Source organism: Aedes albopictus, chromosome 1, assembly GCF_035046485.1.
Source record: "Aedes albopictus strain Foshan chromosome 1, AalbF5, whole genome shotgun sequence".
In the NCBI taxonomy this organism is placed as follows: Eukaryota; Metazoa; Arthropoda; class Insecta; order Diptera; family Culicidae; genus Aedes; species Aedes albopictus.
Window position 1 is genome coordinate 50102465 of NC_085136.1, and position 18919 is coordinate 50121383.

Genomic DNA, 18919 nt, shown 5'->3' on the forward strand with positions numbered 1-18919 from the left:
CAGCTACCGTGAATCTAGAAGGGTTGACCGTGTTAACATCCAACGATTTGGTCTTGTTGACGTTGATGGTAAGACCTACCGCTGAGGAGCGATTGGCAAGATCATCGTGCTTGCTCTGCATATCAGAGCGCCGTTGAGCTAGGAGTGCAACGTCATCAGCCAATTCGAAATCATTTAGGTGCTCCATGGTATTCGGCTGCCACAGCAACCCACGATTTGGTTCACGATTAATCGCACCAACCAGGATCTCGTCGATTACGATGAGGAACAGTAGCGGTGATAGGCTACATCCTTGCCTCACTCCAGCAACGACCCGGATGGGATCGGACAAAACACCGTTGTGCAGAACTCTGCACAAAATGCCCTATACTGTGCTTCAATGAGGCCGATGATTCTCTCAGGGAGACCCTTGCGCCTGCGGGCTTCCTACATGTTTCCGTCATTGAGAAGGTCGAAAGCTTTTTCGTAATCAATGAACACCAGCTAGAGAGACTCTTGAAGTTCATTGATTTGCTCGAAGTGTAACAATATGGTCCACACAAGATCGTCCAGCATGGAATCCAGCTTGCTGCCGACGAAGAGTTGCATCAATCTTCTCCTGTATCCGGTGAGGCATCACTTCGCAGAGGACTTTGAGATGCTCTTCCAATTAGCGCATATAGCCAGGTCACCCTTTTTGTGCACCTTTACTAAGACGCCTTGCATGCAGTCGGTCGGGAATGTCGCGGTTTCCCATATGTTGCAGAATAATTGATGCAGTAGTTGTGTGGATACTACGGGGCATTGGCGGAGCCAGCATTTTCTTTCTTCTTACTCACTCTCCTAAATATACACGAGAAACAGAAAGATGGAAGAGGGGGCAGCTTGCCTCCTCTTTCATCCCGCTCTTTCTCTTGCATGTTTAGGAGAGTGAGTAAGAAAAAAGAAAAAGTTGGCTCCACCAATGCTACGGGGTCAGCTTTGAGCATCTCAGCTGATATGCGATCGACCCCTGGGGCTCTGTTCGATTTCATGCTACGGATGGCTGTTTCTATCTCCTGCACTGATGGAGCTTCGGTGTTGACGCAGGTAATGCGTCAAACCCTTGGCGGATCATGCTGAAGTATTGATGGCGTGACCGACACTTGAAAAAGGTTTCCAAAGTGCTCGAACCAGCGTTTCAACTGGTCAGTCGGGTCGGTCAGTATCTGTCCAGACGTGTCTTTCACGAGCATCATATCATTCATCTTAGTCCCACTAAGGCGACGTGAGATATCGTAGAAGAAACGAATGTCGCCGGTATTTGTGGCTTTCTCGCCTTCGTTGGCTAGGGAGTCCGCCCACGCTCTTTTGTCCCGTCTACATGAGCGTTACAGTTCCTTCTCGAGAATAGCGCTGACGGGCTACGACTTTGGCTCTTCGTGTTTTCGCTCGCTCTATCGCGGCTTTGGCGTTCCTTCGCTCCTCTATCTTCCTCCAGGTATCATCTGTGATCTACTACTTTCTTCGGGTTCGACGGAGTTGCTGCGTCCGAAGAAAACAGCCAGAAAGAGTTCAAAGTAATATTCTTTAGTTATTTAAAAATTGTAACTTTCTAATTTGGATTTTCGGATCCGTTAAGTGCTACGTGCGTATGAGCCTTTAAATAAATGAAATGAAAAAAAAAATCTTGCCTATCGCTCATCAACGTCAACAAGACCAAGTCGTTGGATTTAAACGCGGTCAACCCTTCCAGCATTACGGTAGCTGGGCAATCAGTGGAGAATGTTGAAAGCTTCCAATATCTTGGTGGCCAGATGGCGGCCGATGGTGGCACCAAGATCGACACTGGTGCACGGATCAAGAAGGCGAGGGCTGATTTTGCGGGTTTAAGAAATGTATGGAAAAACAATCAGATTAGTCAACGCACCAAAATCCGAATTTTCAACTCGAACGTGAAATCTGTGCTGCTATACGCCAGTGAAACCTGGTGTGTATCAGTGGAGAACACTCAACGGCTGCAGATCTTTATCAATAGATGCCTGCGGTATATAATTCGTGCATGGTGGCCTCACAATTGGATCTCCAATGCGGTGCTCAATCGTCAATGTTCGGGAGCGAACGCATGGGCGGATACGAAAGCTGCAAGCAAGCGTTAGAATGGAACCCAGCAGGACATCGCAGCAAAGGCAGACCCAGAGGTTCATGGCGGTGCAGCCTCAATATAGAAATCAAGCAAGTCGACAGAAGTTTGACCTAACCACAGGTCAAGGCGATGGCTGGCAATCGCCCAGTATGGAAATCTTTCAATTCGGCCGTCTGCACCACCGTGGGTGCCCAGGACTGAAAGTAAGTAGTAAGTAATGATTGTACCGGCCTATTGTTGTTTTCTCTGCTGGCTATTTTTTTTTCGTTTATCGCTAATTTAATTTCGTTATCTAGTTTAACTCAAGACTGTCATTCCACTGCAAACTTCATCCCAATAAGTTTTCTCTTGGAGTTCCTCCTGAATTCCAATCAGAGATTTCTCCTGGCAAGATCTCTCTTGGAGTTGCTTCAGGAATCGCTCCAAGAGTTCCATCAAGCACTTCTACAGAAGTTCTCTCTGGGATCCCTCTTCAATTTTTCAAGAATCCCTCTAGGAATTTCTCCAGAGATTTCCTCAGGAGTTCCTCCATTACTTTCTGCAGGAGTTCCTTCATGAATTCCTCCAGAAATTCTTTCAAATTTTTTTCTCCTGGAGTTCCTTTACTCAAGTTATTTTTTTTAGTCTAGAGCTTATAATCACAATCATAAAGCAAAATAAAGCCATTTTGGTTTTACGGTGGTTCTTAAAACTTTTCGAAAGAAAACAAGGCATCAAATTGGTTATCGATTGAGAAATGGCTAGAAGATCGTCATGGAACCGAAATGTCTCTAAAAACTGTGAAACTTGTCAGATAGAGCTTACCGTGAAATTGTATGAAAGATGATAATTTCCGCGGTGAATTTTACATTAGTAGTAATATTCAAGTAGCTTTAGAAAACAACAAAAGTGGAGAAACGAAAGTTTAGGAAATCTTAAAAAAATGCGAGTAATTTAGGACAGGAGGCAAAGTAATTTAGGTAATTTATAGAGGCGAATGAACCTGTTGGTTTAAAACTTCTTAAATAAACAAAAAAATAATCAAATTGTTGATTGAGCAAGGATCTCTTCTAAAATTTCCTCGGCGATTATTGTAGGAGTAGTATTTAAGTATTCCAACAGAATTTCCTCCAGGGGTCAATACAAGAGGTCCTTCGAGGATTCCTGCAGTTTAGTAGTTCTTTTATGGATCTCCCCAGGAGTTACTGAAGGATTCAGGGATGCCTCAAGGTGTCTCAATAGAGATTCATTCAGAAGTTCCCAAAGCTATTTCAACAAGAGTTCCCTCAAATATTCTTCCAGAAGTTCCTTCAAATACTCTTACAGTAGGATTCAGAGATGCCCCCCAGGAGATCCATTAATATTTTCTCCCGATGTTCCACCACGAATTCCTACGCGAAGTCTAGGAGTTCCTCCAGTGATTCCTTCAGATTTTTCTTCAAGAATTCCTACTGGAGTTCCTTCAGGGGTTGGCCCAGGAGTTCCATCAGAGATACCTCCAGGAGTTTCATGGACTCGTGCAGATGTTTTTTCAGAGGTTCCTCCTGGATCAGGGATTTCTCCAATAGTTCATTGAGAGATCTCTCCAGAAGTTCCTTCAGGGATCTCTCTAGGATTTCCTTCCGAGATTCTTACAGGTGGATTTATAAGGATACCTCCAGGAGAATTCAGGAATTCCCCAAAAGTTTCTTCATAAATTCCTACAGAAGCTCATTCAGGGGTTTGTCCAGGAGTTCCTTCTAAGATTCCTCTAAGACTTCTTTCAGAGATTCCTTCAGAAGTTCCTTTAAGGATTCCTCCAGGAGCTCTTCTGGGGGTCGCTCTTGTAGTTTTAGAAATTTATCCAAGAGGATTCGGGAATGCCTCCAAGAGTTACACAAGATATTTTCTCCAGAAGTTCAGTCAGATACTTTTACAGGAGTTTCTACGATATTTGGTGTAGGCCTAACGCCTAAATATAATCAGGCGAACCTCCAGGATTTCCTCATGGAGTTCCCAAAAGAATTCCTCCAGGATTTTTTTCCGGGAATCATCCAGGTTTCCTTCTGAAATTCCTCCAGGAAATCCATCGGGAATGCTTCATGAAAATCCTCCGCGGGTTCCTTCTAGAAATGTTTCTAGAATTTCTCCTGGAATTCCCCCAAGGATTCTTCCAAGAATTTCTTCGGGGATTTATCCTGGACTTCCTTCGATGTTTTCTCCTGAAAGTCTTTCGGAGAGTTTTCCTCGAATTTCTTTTGCAGTTCTCGCTGGAATTTCTTCATGGATTCTCATTGAAATTCCGGCTGGAATTTGTTGCAATATTAAAATGTTGTCAATTTCTCGATTTTTGCTTAGGCTAACCAAGTCAAGTGTAAATTACAACGTTCAATTGCTCTGATATTCTTGTTTGGATTAACAAATTGAGATTTGAATTATGAAAAGAATTCCACGTACTCCGGTGGGAATCTGACATTTCTGCATTGCACACAACAGAAACGTGTAGATGTTCATCTAATACCATTCGAAGGAGATTTTCTGTTGCATATGTATGAATGTCAGAGCAATCGAACGTTGTAATAAAAATGTAGAGAAATGTTTAGTGGAGAACATAATTACATTTTTGTCATTTTTATGGAAATCGAGGAACATTTTGATAAAACGGATCATAACTGTACTAAATGGAAACAAAGCCACAAAAAAGCCCACACAAGCGTCATCGAACAATCCAGGGGGAGCGACAATAGTTTTGCCAAGCCAAAAAACCTAAAAATAAGCTGAAAAAAAAAACAAAAAAGTCTCTAAACCCCGCAAAAATTGTGTGGGTTTTACCGGTTTTTTCGACCTTTTTCGGCTTTTTTGGGGTTTTTTGGCTTGGCAAAACTAGTGTCACTCCCTTTGGAATAGACAAAGATAAAGCTGTAGCAGGTGTAGTATTCCTGAAAGACAATATGAAGACAACAATGCAAACAAAAGACAACTGAATGGAAAGGACATTGTCACTGAAGTCGAACAGAAAAAAACATTAGAAAAAGCCAAAAAACGAAGGTAAACACGTCAAAAATGTGACAATAACATAAACAGTAGACAGCAACAGAAGCATCACAGGGAATCAGCAAGAGGTCGTCCAGACAACATCAGTAAGATGCTGGAATTGGCATAATTACATCAAGAGGACAACAAGCAGACGACACTGTAGTATATACAGTCGACTCTCCACATGTCGATGTTCTACATCTCGATATCTCCTTAACTGGATATCTCTCTATCTCGATGCGATCTCGTTCGTTTGTGTTCTAGATTTTCTCTCCATATGTCGATATGCCCGTTTTTACAGGTTGCTAGATCTCGTTTCTTAGATGCAAAACATTCTGGGAAGGCGAAGTGACATCTGTTTGTTGATGTTTTCTCCTAGTCACGGACGATTTTTCAATCTAGTGTGCATTACAAATTGGTTCTTTGATTCGATCTCCCCCTATCTCGATGGTCCCTTCAATATCGAGATGTAGAGAGTCAACTGTATAGCGAAGTACAAAAAATTAGGGTATTGGTTCCCTTCTTAAGCATGACTCCCATTTTCATCCTACGAAAAACAAAGGATTGAAGCGTTGTTTGTTTTGTTTCTTATTTTTGTATTTTTTGTTAGAAGTGAGCACCCATGAAAACAAAAAGAACGGAATCAATCGGTGCCGTAATCGCTTGTTTTCGAATAGGATGAATATGGGAGCATGAGAATAATGGTGGCACACATACCCTATCAACTTTAATTGAAATTTGAAGTGTTAAATAAGTTTTAGATTGTGTTTAAATAAGGGCAAAAGTAACATGATCGATTTCTCTTCATCGACTCTCTCTTCTGCAAATCAAGGTAATATGCGAATGAACCCTTTGTCTTTTTTGCAGAGTTGGGCCAGGCAGTATCGGGCTTGGTTAGAAGATAGGGTCTAGGAAGATACTTTCACGTTCGTGGTTGTGTTTGAGGTCGTCTACCTTGAATACCGCTACCATAGAAGACATCATTTCCACAATAATTCTTGTCAAACGAAAATTCCCCTCGCATGAAAAAAAACTTGCATGCAAGTTTTGGCGCGCAAATCGGCGCGCATGCGCCGTTCCATTCGGATCCCACCATGCGGTCGGAACCGAAACTAGTGATAACACGCTTCGGTAATGTCTAAGGTCACTGGAAGGATTTTCCGTCAAGACGGTGTGTTGGAGCAGTATCGCGTCAGCTGGTCGCGAGGATAGTTCAGAAGCACGGGAATATCGTTTGTCGGCTGAAATTCCGATCCAGAAACAATCGCTACGTGACTTTAAGATGTTTATCGTGTTGTGGTTGCGAGCTTTTAAGAGCTAGGTCAAATTACGAAGGCGAGCGATTTGAATAAAGTCGCCCTAGGACAGCGAGATGTTTATCTGACGGAGGCGGTCATTCGTTATTATGCTGTAATGGACCGTCCCACCTCTGTGGGGGGAAGACGTTAGGGGCATCTGGGGTAATATGCACTGTCGAGGCAAAACGCACCCCCTTGATTTTTCAGGGATTATCGGGTTTGGAGCCTTGAAACCTTGTCAGTCTAATAGAACGTCCTTATAAATGAGCACCTGGAAAATTTTACATATCTGCGTTACGTAATTAGTGAGAAAAATGAATAAAATTAAAAAGCGGGTTTCTGATATAATTTTCCTGATCGTTTGTCGAACGATTTGATAATGAAAACCGCCCAAATATCTTAAGCTGTTGAGTTTATTTAGTTAATTGCGGTCAATACTAAGCGTAGGAAGAATAACTTAAACAGTAATGTACGTAAGTAATATATTTTAAACAATTTTATTTTTTACTATTGATTGGGGCAATATGCACTCCATTTGTTGGGGCAAAACGCACCTATACAAAACAAGCTGTAATAATATCTATGAGCGCTCTGTAAGTATTCGCAAACGAAATTGGGATATTATTCGTCTTAAAACCTTAGAAAACATGCATTTTCTCTAAGAAAGAAAAATATTTATAAACTCGACAGTGCATCTTGCCCCAATATTGTGGTGCGTCTTGCCCCGAGCATGGGTGCATACTGCCCCGCATAAACATACGAAGCCGTAATATTGGTCTTTACAAAAAACGTTATTTTCAAACGCTGCACTATATTAGGGCTGAAATTTTGTTCGGTATCGCTTAGAATGAAAGTATTTGCAATGAATGCATGCATTAAAACAATGAATTATTGCCCTTTAATATGCATTTGGACGCATTTTCCTTAACTGGTGCGTATTACCCCAGAATCCCCTAATATTTAATAATTTCTGGCAACGCGCTAGAATAACAGCACCAGGAATGTATCCATCCAGCAATAAGCGATCGGAGCCAATAGCTATGATTCGGGCTTGAAAGCAACGGAAGACCGGCGGTGCGGGCGGCACATGGCGAGGGTGCTTGAAAATAGATACATTTTGAAATGCTATGCCCCGATGATGGCTAAGTGGCTTCGTTATTTGTCTTTTTTTTCGTCGTTGAGCAGGGATATGTACGGCACGGTACAACGGCGCACAGTCAGTCAGTCACGATGGAGTGAGGGGTCAGACGGACAGTCGAAAATACGAGAAACAGCACCGAAGATGAGCGAGATTTATGTCAGTTTAATAATGACCCCGGCGGAATTACGATCCGCTCGCCGTGCCCTGTGTGGGAACGATGTCGGACGGTGTTGAGGAGGGATAAAACAACAAATGACCCGGCTGCTGAGGGGGAACAGGAATGCTGTTTTCAATTTGTTTGGGAAAGGGGGATGCAAGAGGGGGATGGGGATTATTGGCCGTATTTTTCGTCCAGCTTTATTGGGTATTTGCTATGGTGGCGATATATCGAACGATGACGCTGACTTTGTAAAGCGGAGCTTATTGGATTTTTCTTACAGACTTGAGTAGATTTATTGGGCGAACCATCAAAGCTATTTGTGGTGTAGTTTTCAAGTGCTTAGCTAGCTTTTCGAGATGCTCTTACCGTGGGATTATACGTTTAAGGGCAAATCGCCTGAAGTTATTTACAAAGTTGTGACTATTTGATATATACGATTTATGGATCAGAAACATATTTGTGAGTTCGGTGAGTTCGTTCTATATTAAAATAAACCGTTATAATAAAACTAATGATGATGAATAATAGATGAACATATTTTTCATCTACGTACCCAACAAATATTGAAAGGTTCGTCACATCAAATGTACGCACAAGTTTCTGAGTCGTCTTTTGATAATAATAAATAGAGCTACTAATTTCGGCACTGCAGTCTTGGGGAATTAAAACGATTGTTTTAGATTTTTCCTAACGTTTCGACTCGTATAAGAGTCTTCTTCAGGGGATACTGTAATTATGGGAATTATTATTATGTGGATTACATGTTCCGATAGTGCACTTACATTCTTATTAATCGTTTTTCGTTTGGGTTGACATAGAATTCTCAGTATCTAAACTATTGAGCATTGGCTGTAAACAGGCATAAAGAATGTTTAGTTATACATATCATTCTCAAAGGTGGCTTGGATTAGACCTACATGTAGGATATTGAGTGAAACGTAGCGAGTTTTCTTAATTTCACTTAATGAAGCAACAAAATTATTTGCTTTACACATCTGGTGGAGGTAGCGGTTGGTTTGAAGACGGTGGATCATAAGTTGTTTGATGGGTTTGAAATGTTTCGCAAAAGGTTTGTAAGATGGCTGCGTATGTTGAGTTTAACCCACTAATGTCTGTGCGATGGTTTACTGTGTGTGGTGTGTTAGTGATATGGCACATTTTAAGAAATGCGAGTGTGTTCGTGTGATTGCTTCTGTCTAACACTGTGAACTAGCCTTTAAAATGGTAGGACGGCCCAAAATTTTCCAAAAATCGAGATCTCAGTGGTTTTTCAAGCTTTTAAGCTGAAATTTTGTACACATCAAGGGGAATAGTTGTACTATAAGATGTATTGATGGACATCCCCCTGCACCCTCCCCCCTTATGATGGGGTGTCGAAATAAGTGGCTTTTTTCGAATTTTTCGGAAATGTTCCGTGAAATTGTTTAAATACATGATTTTTGTCATTGAAAAATAGGTTTCGGAGATCTATGATGTCTGATTTACATTGGTGATCAAGTCAAATAAACCTATATCATCTCAAGGCCTCCAATACGTTATGGAATTTGAGTCATATGCTCTGAAAGCGGTCAACAGGATCTACCGCAGCTCCAATGCAATATAACTGTGCGGCTTTTGACCGTTATGTTCCGAGTTGCTTTGTAATTGACCGAGAAGTACTACCTCCGGTTTCGGAACATTTCAAGGTACGCAAAATGTCCTGGAGTTCAGGACTTCCAAGGTCTACAGAATCTACCGCAATTACTATGCCATCTACGTTGGTGATTATCGGTCATTGGTCATGGCACTCCGAAATGTTACGAGAAAAAATCCAAAATGTTCTGGAGCTCAGGCCTTTCAATTTCTACAGAGTTTTCCGCAATCGCCATCAAATCTACGTCTGCAATAATTGTCCTCAGATAGCCATGATGCTTCTCAACCTAACGAGATTATTTTCTTTTTTTTTTCTTTTCACAATGGATCTCTCCAACACACCTAAAATAGTTATTTATGCAACAAGTTGCAAAATGATGATTTTTTCAGCACAAGCCGTACATTTATCCAACGAGGCTTGCCGAGTTGGATAAATACGACGAGTGCTGAAAAAATCGCGTTTTGCAACGAGTTGCATACAAAGTTTTTTGTAATTACGAAAAATACCCATTTAGTGCGATCTTTTCTAGCTACACAAATATGTACCTACCTATCAGTAGGAACCATGTGCGCGCACTCATGCTTGTCGGCGTAGTTTCTGTTTGATCAGGTAGGCTCTGGTGTAGTAGGCGTCACCAATGATCGAGCTCCCGTTGTCAAACAGTTGTGTGCAGGCAAAAGCAAAAGCAGATTCAGCAGCTGCCTCTAATTGATTTGTAGTTCGAATCCGAATTGAAATTGTCCTGATTCGGATTCGAGCTGCTCAGTAGATGTAGAGGCAGAGGTTGAATCTACGGAAGGCATGGTGGTAAGTAAAAAGTGCGTATGAGGAAAAGTGCCGAAAAGTGTTACTTTTCAGCACTCTTAAGAGTGCCGAAAAGTAGTACTTTTCAGCACAACGTAATTACAAAAACCTTTTTTCGATAGTCGGATATTGTACAGTTTGCTAAATGTCCTGAAGTTCAGGAATTTCTAGTTCTACAAAATCTACCAAATTGCCATTGAATCTATTCATGCGGTTCATGGTCATTTTATCCATGGTACTCCGTAGTGCTACGAGAAAATCTTTTTCAAGTTGTACAATATTGTAAGACATGCCAAATGTTCTGGAGTTCAGGACTTGAATAGTCCACAGTATCTACTTCGATCACCATTCATCTCATTCAAGTCAAAAAGTTCTGAACTTTTATGGTCTACAGAATCTTCCTCAATCGCCATTCAGTTCACGCTCGCTGCTTCTTCCTTTCCGATCAGGCTAGGGCCGGAGTGGCCTCTGCCGTACAAGTAGCCGTCTCCATTCCACTCGGTCCATGGCTGTTCGTCTCCAGTTCCGCACTCTGCTTAGGGTTCGCAGATCGTCCCTCCACTTGGTCGACCCACCTAGCTCGCTGTGCTCCACGTCTTCTTGTACCGGTCGGATGGCTCTCGAGAACCATTTTAGTCGGGTTGCTATCTGACATCCTGCTATCCTTGCTGTTTACCTCTGCTGTTGTTCAGGGTATTCCGGAATGCAAGGAGAAGCCTTTTTCATGGCTGTCGGACACTATATGGTTTGTAAAATGTCCTGGAGGTAGACTAAGATCTTCAAAATCTACTTTACCTCCATTGAATCTACGCTTGCTGTTTGTCTTTGTTGTTATCCATGATGCTTCGAAATGCAACACGAAGTTCTTTTTACGGTTGTCAGACATTGTGAGGTTTGAAAAATGTAATGAAGTTCAGAACTTTCAAGCTCTATAGTATCTACCGATATGCCGTTCTACGTATGAGGTATTTGATCATTTTTATTTATGGGACGAGTTTTTTAGATTCACCCCAATCGCCATAACATCTACGTTCACAGTTATTGTTCACCAATATCCATAATTCTCCACAATCTAACGAGAAGTCTTTTTAGGATTATCAGACATCGTGAGGTTCACAAAACATATTAAATCTCAGGACTTTCAGGGTCTACGAAATCTGTCACAATCGACATCTTATCTTCGCTTGCGGCTTATCCGGTATATTGAAATCACAAGCAATTCTTTTTTGGATTCTTAGACATGGTAAGGTGTGCAAAATGTGTCGGAGTACAGAACACTCAAATCATGTTATGGTTGTTGGGAATTGTAAGGTTTATACAATGTGCTGGAGTTTGGAACTTTCATATTTTACAGAGCCTACTACAGTCGCCATTCAATCAACGCTTGCAATTTCTGTTCGTAGATATGGTCCACTGCACGAATTTATGCTGGCCTGCTTACTCCCATAGAAAATTTGACGGTTGAGCAGTTCCGACACCTCTCAAATATTCACTTTCGTGTGGGTGTAAGCAGGTCAGTATAAATTCGTGCAGTAATCCATAGTTTAGTTTCGTGTTTCAAAGGAATCCCTCAAGAAACTTCTTGACCGATTCCTGGTAGAAACTTTCCAAGGTGACTGCCATTTGAACTGTCATTTCTTCGTAGCGTACTGCGATCGAAGAAAAACGGTTTCTCCTTCTACAAGCAAGGCATTTTCCATGCATCAAGAAAGGCTGAGAAATTCCTTCTGAACTGTAATCAGCCGTTATCCATCCATGATGATATGTAATGATACAAAAGGTGTTTTTCGGGATATTCTCTATCCAGACCCTTCTTCCCCTTGAGGCTATGGATGGACAGTCCCTTTTTGCTTTTGGAGGATTGTGACAGATGTTTGCAAATAGAAGTTATTATCACGGTTGTCAGACATTGTTTGGTTTGCAAAATGTCTTGGAGCTTAGAACTTTCAAGGACTGCTGCATTTACCCCAATTGCCATTCAATCTACACTTGATAAGAGCACCATTGGTTTTTGTCGATAAGCCGCAAGCGTAGATTCAATGGTAATTGAGGTAAATTGTTTAGAACTTGAAAGTTCTTTGCTCCAGGACATTTTTCAAACCTAACCAAGTCTGCAGATCATTAAATGAATTGTTGTGATTGCAATGTACCGGATAAATTGCAAACGTACATTAGATGTCAATTGTCACAGATTTTGTAGACCCTACAAGCCCTGAGCTTCAGGATTTTTGCAAACCTTTCAATTTCTGACAATTGCAAAAGACTTCTCGTTAGATTGCGGAGAACCATGAAAATCGCTGAACAATAACTGTAAATCTAGATTCAACGGCGATTGTGGCGATCCTGTAGAACTTGTACAGTACGATGGATAACCTTGAGCGTAAAACGGAATTGCGGTAGATGCTGTACACACTAAGACTAGCACTAAGATAAGATCGACAAACGCCGGCACCGCCGTGGCAAATATTTTTACAGAACCTTGGTAAAAAATAACGTTTCTTAGCTGAACTTCGGCAAAACATTTCCTGAACCTTAGCAAACAAATAATACGATTTCTGAGATCTCGTTGGAAAAGAGGTTTGCTGAGCGCTCAGCGGTGCCAATATTGGTAAAAAGCATGCAAAATTTCTGAAAATTCGAGATTCCTAAATTGTGTAGAGCATGAAAGTTCTGAACTTCCGGGCATTTTTTAAACTTTACAATGTCTGACAACCGTGAACAAGACTTTTCCTTGCATTCCGGAACACCCTGAATAACAGCATAGGTGAGCAGCAAGCGTAGATTGAATGACGATTGAGTTAGATTCTGTAGAGCTTGGAAGTCCTGACCTCCAGAATATTTTACATACCTTACAATGTCATATAACCTCATGAAGATTTTCTCCTTGCATTACGGAGAAAACTGGGGAACAATGACTGTAATCCGTTAGCATAGACTGCATGGTGATTCTGGTAATTTTATTGAACTTGAAAGTCTTGAACTTCAGGATATCACATGCATTGTAGCAAAGAGGAATGTTTTCGATCACATGGCAATCGTTTGACTCATTTGTCCATAACTCAGTTCAGAAACCTAATATTGAAATGTGGTGTTTGTCAAATTTATAGATTAGCGTTTTTCCTACAATTATCACCAAAGACGCCATATTCTAAATCTTATATATATGGCGTATCATCTACTCATACTAAACGATCGAAAAATCCGATTGTTTAGTATGAGTAGGTAATACTAACGCTTCTACGTGGTAAATATTAGATTTAGTCCTTGGTAATAACTGTAGGGAAAACATTAATATACAACTTTGCCAGGTGATCGAAAACATCCTTGGTAGCAAACTTTACTATATCCGACATTTTCGGTTGATGATGATGATGGATATTGGAGGACAATAACTGCAAACGTAGAGTGCATGGTGATTGCGGTAGATTCTGTTGGAAGTTCTGAACTCCAGGACATTTTGCATACCATACAATATCGTACAACCTCAGAAAATAATTTCGGAGTACTATGGATAACAATGACCGATAATCACCAACGTAGATGGCATGGTGATTGAGGTAGATTCTATAGACCTTGGAAGTCCTGAACTTCAGGACATTTTACAAACTTTGAAATGTTCCGCAACCGTAGAAAGTACTTCTCGGTCAATAACAAAGCAACTCGGAACTCCAGCGTACCGTACCAATGTCGTACAACCAGGCCCGTGTATAGAAGTGGCGTCAAGGGAGGGGTTTTCCCAATGTCCACTAGTGTATGGAGCGTCGATAATTGAATGGAGAGGGGGGGTTATCACCCAAACTCCCCCCCCCCCCCCCTTGTGCACGGGCTTACGTACAACTTCAGAAAAAAATTCTCGTAACATTTCGGAGTACCATGGATAACAATGACCGATAATCACCAACGTAGATGGCATGGTGATTGAGGTAGATTCTGTAGACCTTGGAAGTCCGGAGCTCCAGGAGATTTTGCATACCTTACAATGTCGCACAACCTCAGAAAGATTTTCTCGTAACATTTTGGAGTGCCATGGATAACAATGACCGATTATCACCAACGTAGATGGCATGGCATGATTGAGGTAGATTCTGTAGACCTCATAAGTCCTGAACTGCAGGACATTTTGCGTACCTTGAAATGTTCCGAAACCGGAGGTAGTACTTCTCGGTCAATTAGAAGCAACTCGGAACATAACGGTCAAAAGCCGCACAGTTATATTGCATTGGAGCTGCGGTAGATCTTGTTGACCGCTTACAGAGCATATGACTCAAATTCCATAACGTATTGGAGGCCTTGGGATGATCTAGGTTTATTGGACTTGACCACCAATGTAAATCAGACATCATAGATCTCCGAAACCTATTTTTCAATGACAAAAATCATGTATTTAAACAATTTCACGGAACATTTCCGAAAAATTCGAAAAAAGCCACTTATTTCGACACCCCACCAAAAGGGTGCAGGGGGATGTCCATCAATACATCTTATAGTACAACTATTCCCCTTGATGTGTACAAAATTTCAGCTTAAAAGCTTGAAAAACCACTGAGATCTCGATTTTTTGAAAGTTTTGGACCGTCCTGCCATTTTAAGGGCTAGATTGAACATGTGGTCGTGATCGATGCAATGTTCGATTAACGCTGTTCGCTCTCTCAATGTTATCACATCTGTATCTGTTTTACTATACCCTTATTCTTTTAGCCTGTTTAGTTTGTTAATATGTGTTTTGTATCCGTATAATCTTGTTTGTAATCTGTTGTTGGCCATACCAATGTAATATTGTTGACAATTGCTGCATGGTGTAGAATGCTTCTAGTGATCAACAAAACGTCTAGCGATGGCATTGCTGATGGCCGTTATAAATCCCTCATATAACCTAAACAAATCCAACTAGCTCTGAAAATGTTACTGGGCTGCCACACCCCATTTGATGTGCAAATACGATTGCATGAATTTTGGAAGAAATTTATCCCTGGAGGAAATCTTGAGAAAGTTCCGGGAGACATTCTTTTAGGATCCTCTGGAGGAACTATGGCAGAAATTCCTAGATTATTTTCTGGAAGATTCCCTGGAGGAATTTCTGAGAGAATTATTGGAGGAATTTATGGATAAATTCCAGGAGGAAATTCTGGAGTAATTTTTGAAAAAATTTTTGAAGAAATTCATGGATGAATCATTGAAGGAATTCCCAAAGAAATTCCTTGAGAATTTCCTGTAGAATTTTCTGGAGGAATCCGTGGAGGAATCCCTAGAGGAATTTCTCGAGGATTTCCAGGAGGAATTACTGGAAGAGTTTCGGAAGAAGTTCTTTTAGGATTTTCGGGGAAATTCGTGGAGCAATTTCTGGAGGAAACCCTAGAGGAAATGTTGGAGAAATTCTGAAATTTTTCCTAGAAGATATTTCAGAAGCAATCTCTGGAGGAATATCTGGTGGTAATTCTGGAAGAATTCCTGGAGAAATATATGAGGCTTCCTGGAGAAATTTCAGGAGGAATTTCTGAAGGAAATTCTGGAGGATTTTTTTTTTTCTGAGGAAATTCCTGGAAAAATTCTGGAGAAATTCATGGAGGAATCCGTGGAGGATTCCCTGGAGGAATTCCTCACAGAATCCCTGGAGGAGATCTTGGAAGAGTTCCGGGAGACGACATGCCTTTAAAAATTCTAGCAGAAATTCAGAAGATTTTGTGGAGGAATTCCTGGAAGAATTTATGAAGGAATTCCTAGAGGAATTTCTGGCGTTCTTCCTAGAAAAATTTCTGAAAGAATTTCAGGAGGAATTTTTGAGAGATTTCATGGGGGAAATTCTGCAGAAATTTCTTGAGAAATTCCTGGAGAATTTCCTGGAGGAATCCATGAAGGAATACTTGAAGCAATTTCTCGAGGAATTCTAGGAGGAATTCCTGGAATAGTTCCGTGAGAATTTCCTGTAGGATTTTCTGAAGGAATCTGTGGAGCAATTCCTACCTGGAGGAATCCGTGGAGGAATATTGGAAGAATTCTGGCAGCCATTCCCAAAACAATTTTCCAAGAAGAAATTTCAGAAGGAATTCCTGGAGTATTTACTGAAAGAATTCCTCGAGGAATAATTTGAGAAATTTCCGGAGAAACACATACATAAGGCTTCCTGGAGAAATTTCTGGAGGAAGTTTTTGAGGAGCTTTTGAAGAAATTCATTATTGAATCCCTAGTTCATTTATGAATCCCTGGAAAAAATCCTGGAGAAATTCCTGCAGGAGTCCGTGGAGGATTTCCTGGACGAATTCCTCGGCGAATTTCTGGAAGAACTCTTCCTGGGATTCCTGGAGGAATTCCAGGAAGAGTTTCTGGAGAAATTGCTTTAGGATTTTCTGGGGGAAATCCCTGGAGGCATCTTGGAAGAATTTCTGTAGGAATTCTAGGAAGAACTCTTGGGATATTCCTGAAGGAATTCATTCACGAATTCTTGGAGGAATCTCTGCAGATTGCAACGAAGAATTCGATCGAAAGTTTCTATCTAGGAACTCTGACTCAATCTAAGCATCACTAATTGCGAAAGAAATTATTGTAGAACAACCTAGGAAACATATCTGGAGAAATTTCTGAATGAATTTCTAAAAGAAATCCTTGTTAAAATTCCTAAATGTATCTCAGGAAAAAAGAATGTGGAAGATTTTCTGAGAAAATACTTAGAGGAATTCCCGGAGGAATTCCTAAATGAATCTGTTATAACCTTCTGCAGCAATTCTTGGAGGAACTCCAGCTGGACCGGTTGAAAGAAATCATGCAAAAATATTTAGAAGAACACCTGAAAAAAAAATCTGGAAACATTGCTACGGAAATTTTCAATGGAATTCTTGGAGATATTTTTCGAGAAATCCCCAAAGGAACTAATGAAGTAATAAATTCCTGTATGAATTTCTGATGGGATTCCTGAAAAAAAAAATCACTGCTGGAGATATTTCTAAATGAATCTTCAAAATATCCGGTGACTATTTTCTAAAATTAAATTTCTGACGGAATCTCTGCAGGGTTTTTAGGAGGGAGTATTCTACAGATCAGTTTCTAAAGAAATCTTTTGAGAAATTTCTATACACACTGAAATTCAGAAATTGATCTCGGTAAACGGTTTACCGAGAATCCAACAGCTGATATCTCGGTAAAATATTTACTGATTCTCGGTAAATTTTTTATCGAGATTTAGTAAAAAATATTACCGGATTCTCGGCTGTTGGATTTTCGGCAATCCGTTTGCTGAGGTCGGCGATTTAATTTAAGTGTGTAGAACTTCTTAAAATAATATATGTAGAAAAACCTGCAGGAATCCGTGGAAGAATTTGTAAAGGACCCGCTGGGGAAATTTTCGTTAAAAAATTTTGGGGGATTTTATGAAGGAACTCCTGGAGTAATTTCTGAGGTAATCCATGGAAGATTTTCGTTAAGCAATACCATAGGTAAATTTCTTCAAGGAATTTATGAAGAAAATTTAGCAGGAAATCAAGTTTTCTAAAAGGAAGTATTCTTAAGGAACTTCTAGGGGGTTTTTCTGAAGCAAGCCTTGGAGGAAGTCATCCCTGTATGATTTTCTAAAAGACATTTCAAAGGCAATTCCTAAGTCATCCCTGAAGGACTTTCTAAAAGAAGAATATTCGAAGGAAACGTTGTCGAAATTTCTAAAGCGATTCTGATTTTTGTTTTTTTTTATGAAACCGCTGCCGGCATTTCTGAATTTCCAGGTGATTTTGAAAGAGTCCATTTCTAAAGGAAACTGTAGAATTTTTTGAAGAAATTTGTAGAGGAATATCTAAAACAATCTGAGCAGAATATTGAAAAAAAAAATCTCTGGAAAATTTTCCAAAAGGAATTCCTGGAAGATTACCTAAGGACTCTTGCAGCATTCTCAAGAGTATTCAGTGGAAAATTTTCTATAAGAGTTCTTGCAAAAAGAAAAATTCTGGAAGAATCTCCTAGGGAAATTCGGAAGAAATCTGTGCAGGAATTTGTAAGGGAACTTTCAAAAGTATTGTGAAGGAATCCCTGTAGGATTTCTAAATGAATTCTTATAGAAACTTTTTGGAAATCTCTACAGAAACTATTGGAAACGCCCCTCAAACCGACTGAAAATTAATGAAACGCTTTTGAAACCACCGTAATCCCATTAAAACACCTGCACGCAGAGAAATAAATTGTAAACTCAATTAAATTCTAGTTAACTTATAAATGCGTGTAACTTATAAATTACAAGTAATTGAGGAGGAGGTTGGTCGGTTAAAAACCAACAGAGCCACTGGAGCAGATCATCTACCAAGCGAGCTTCTAAAATACGGTGGAGAAGCACTGGTGAGAGCACTACACTGGGTCATCACCAAGATTTGGGAGGAGGAAGCATTACCGGAGGAATGGATGGAAGGTATCGTGTGTCCCATATACCAAAAGGGCGACAAGTTGGATTGCGAGAACTACCGCGCGATCACACTACTGAGCGCTGCCTACAAGATACTCTCTCAAATTTTATGCCGCCGTCTATCACCGATTGCAATAGAGGTCGTGGGGCAATATCAGGCTGGATTTATGGGTGAATGCGCTACAACGGACCAGATGTTCGCCATCCGCCAGGTGTTGCAGAAATGCCGTGAATACAAAGTGCCCACACATCACTTGTTCATCGAATTCAAATCGGCTTATGATACAATCGATCGAGAACAGCTATGGCAGATTATGCACGAATTCGGATTCCCGGATAAACTGATACGATTGATCAAGGCGACGATGGTGTTACTAGTATGTAGGGTAGCACACGTGCTACCAGGAC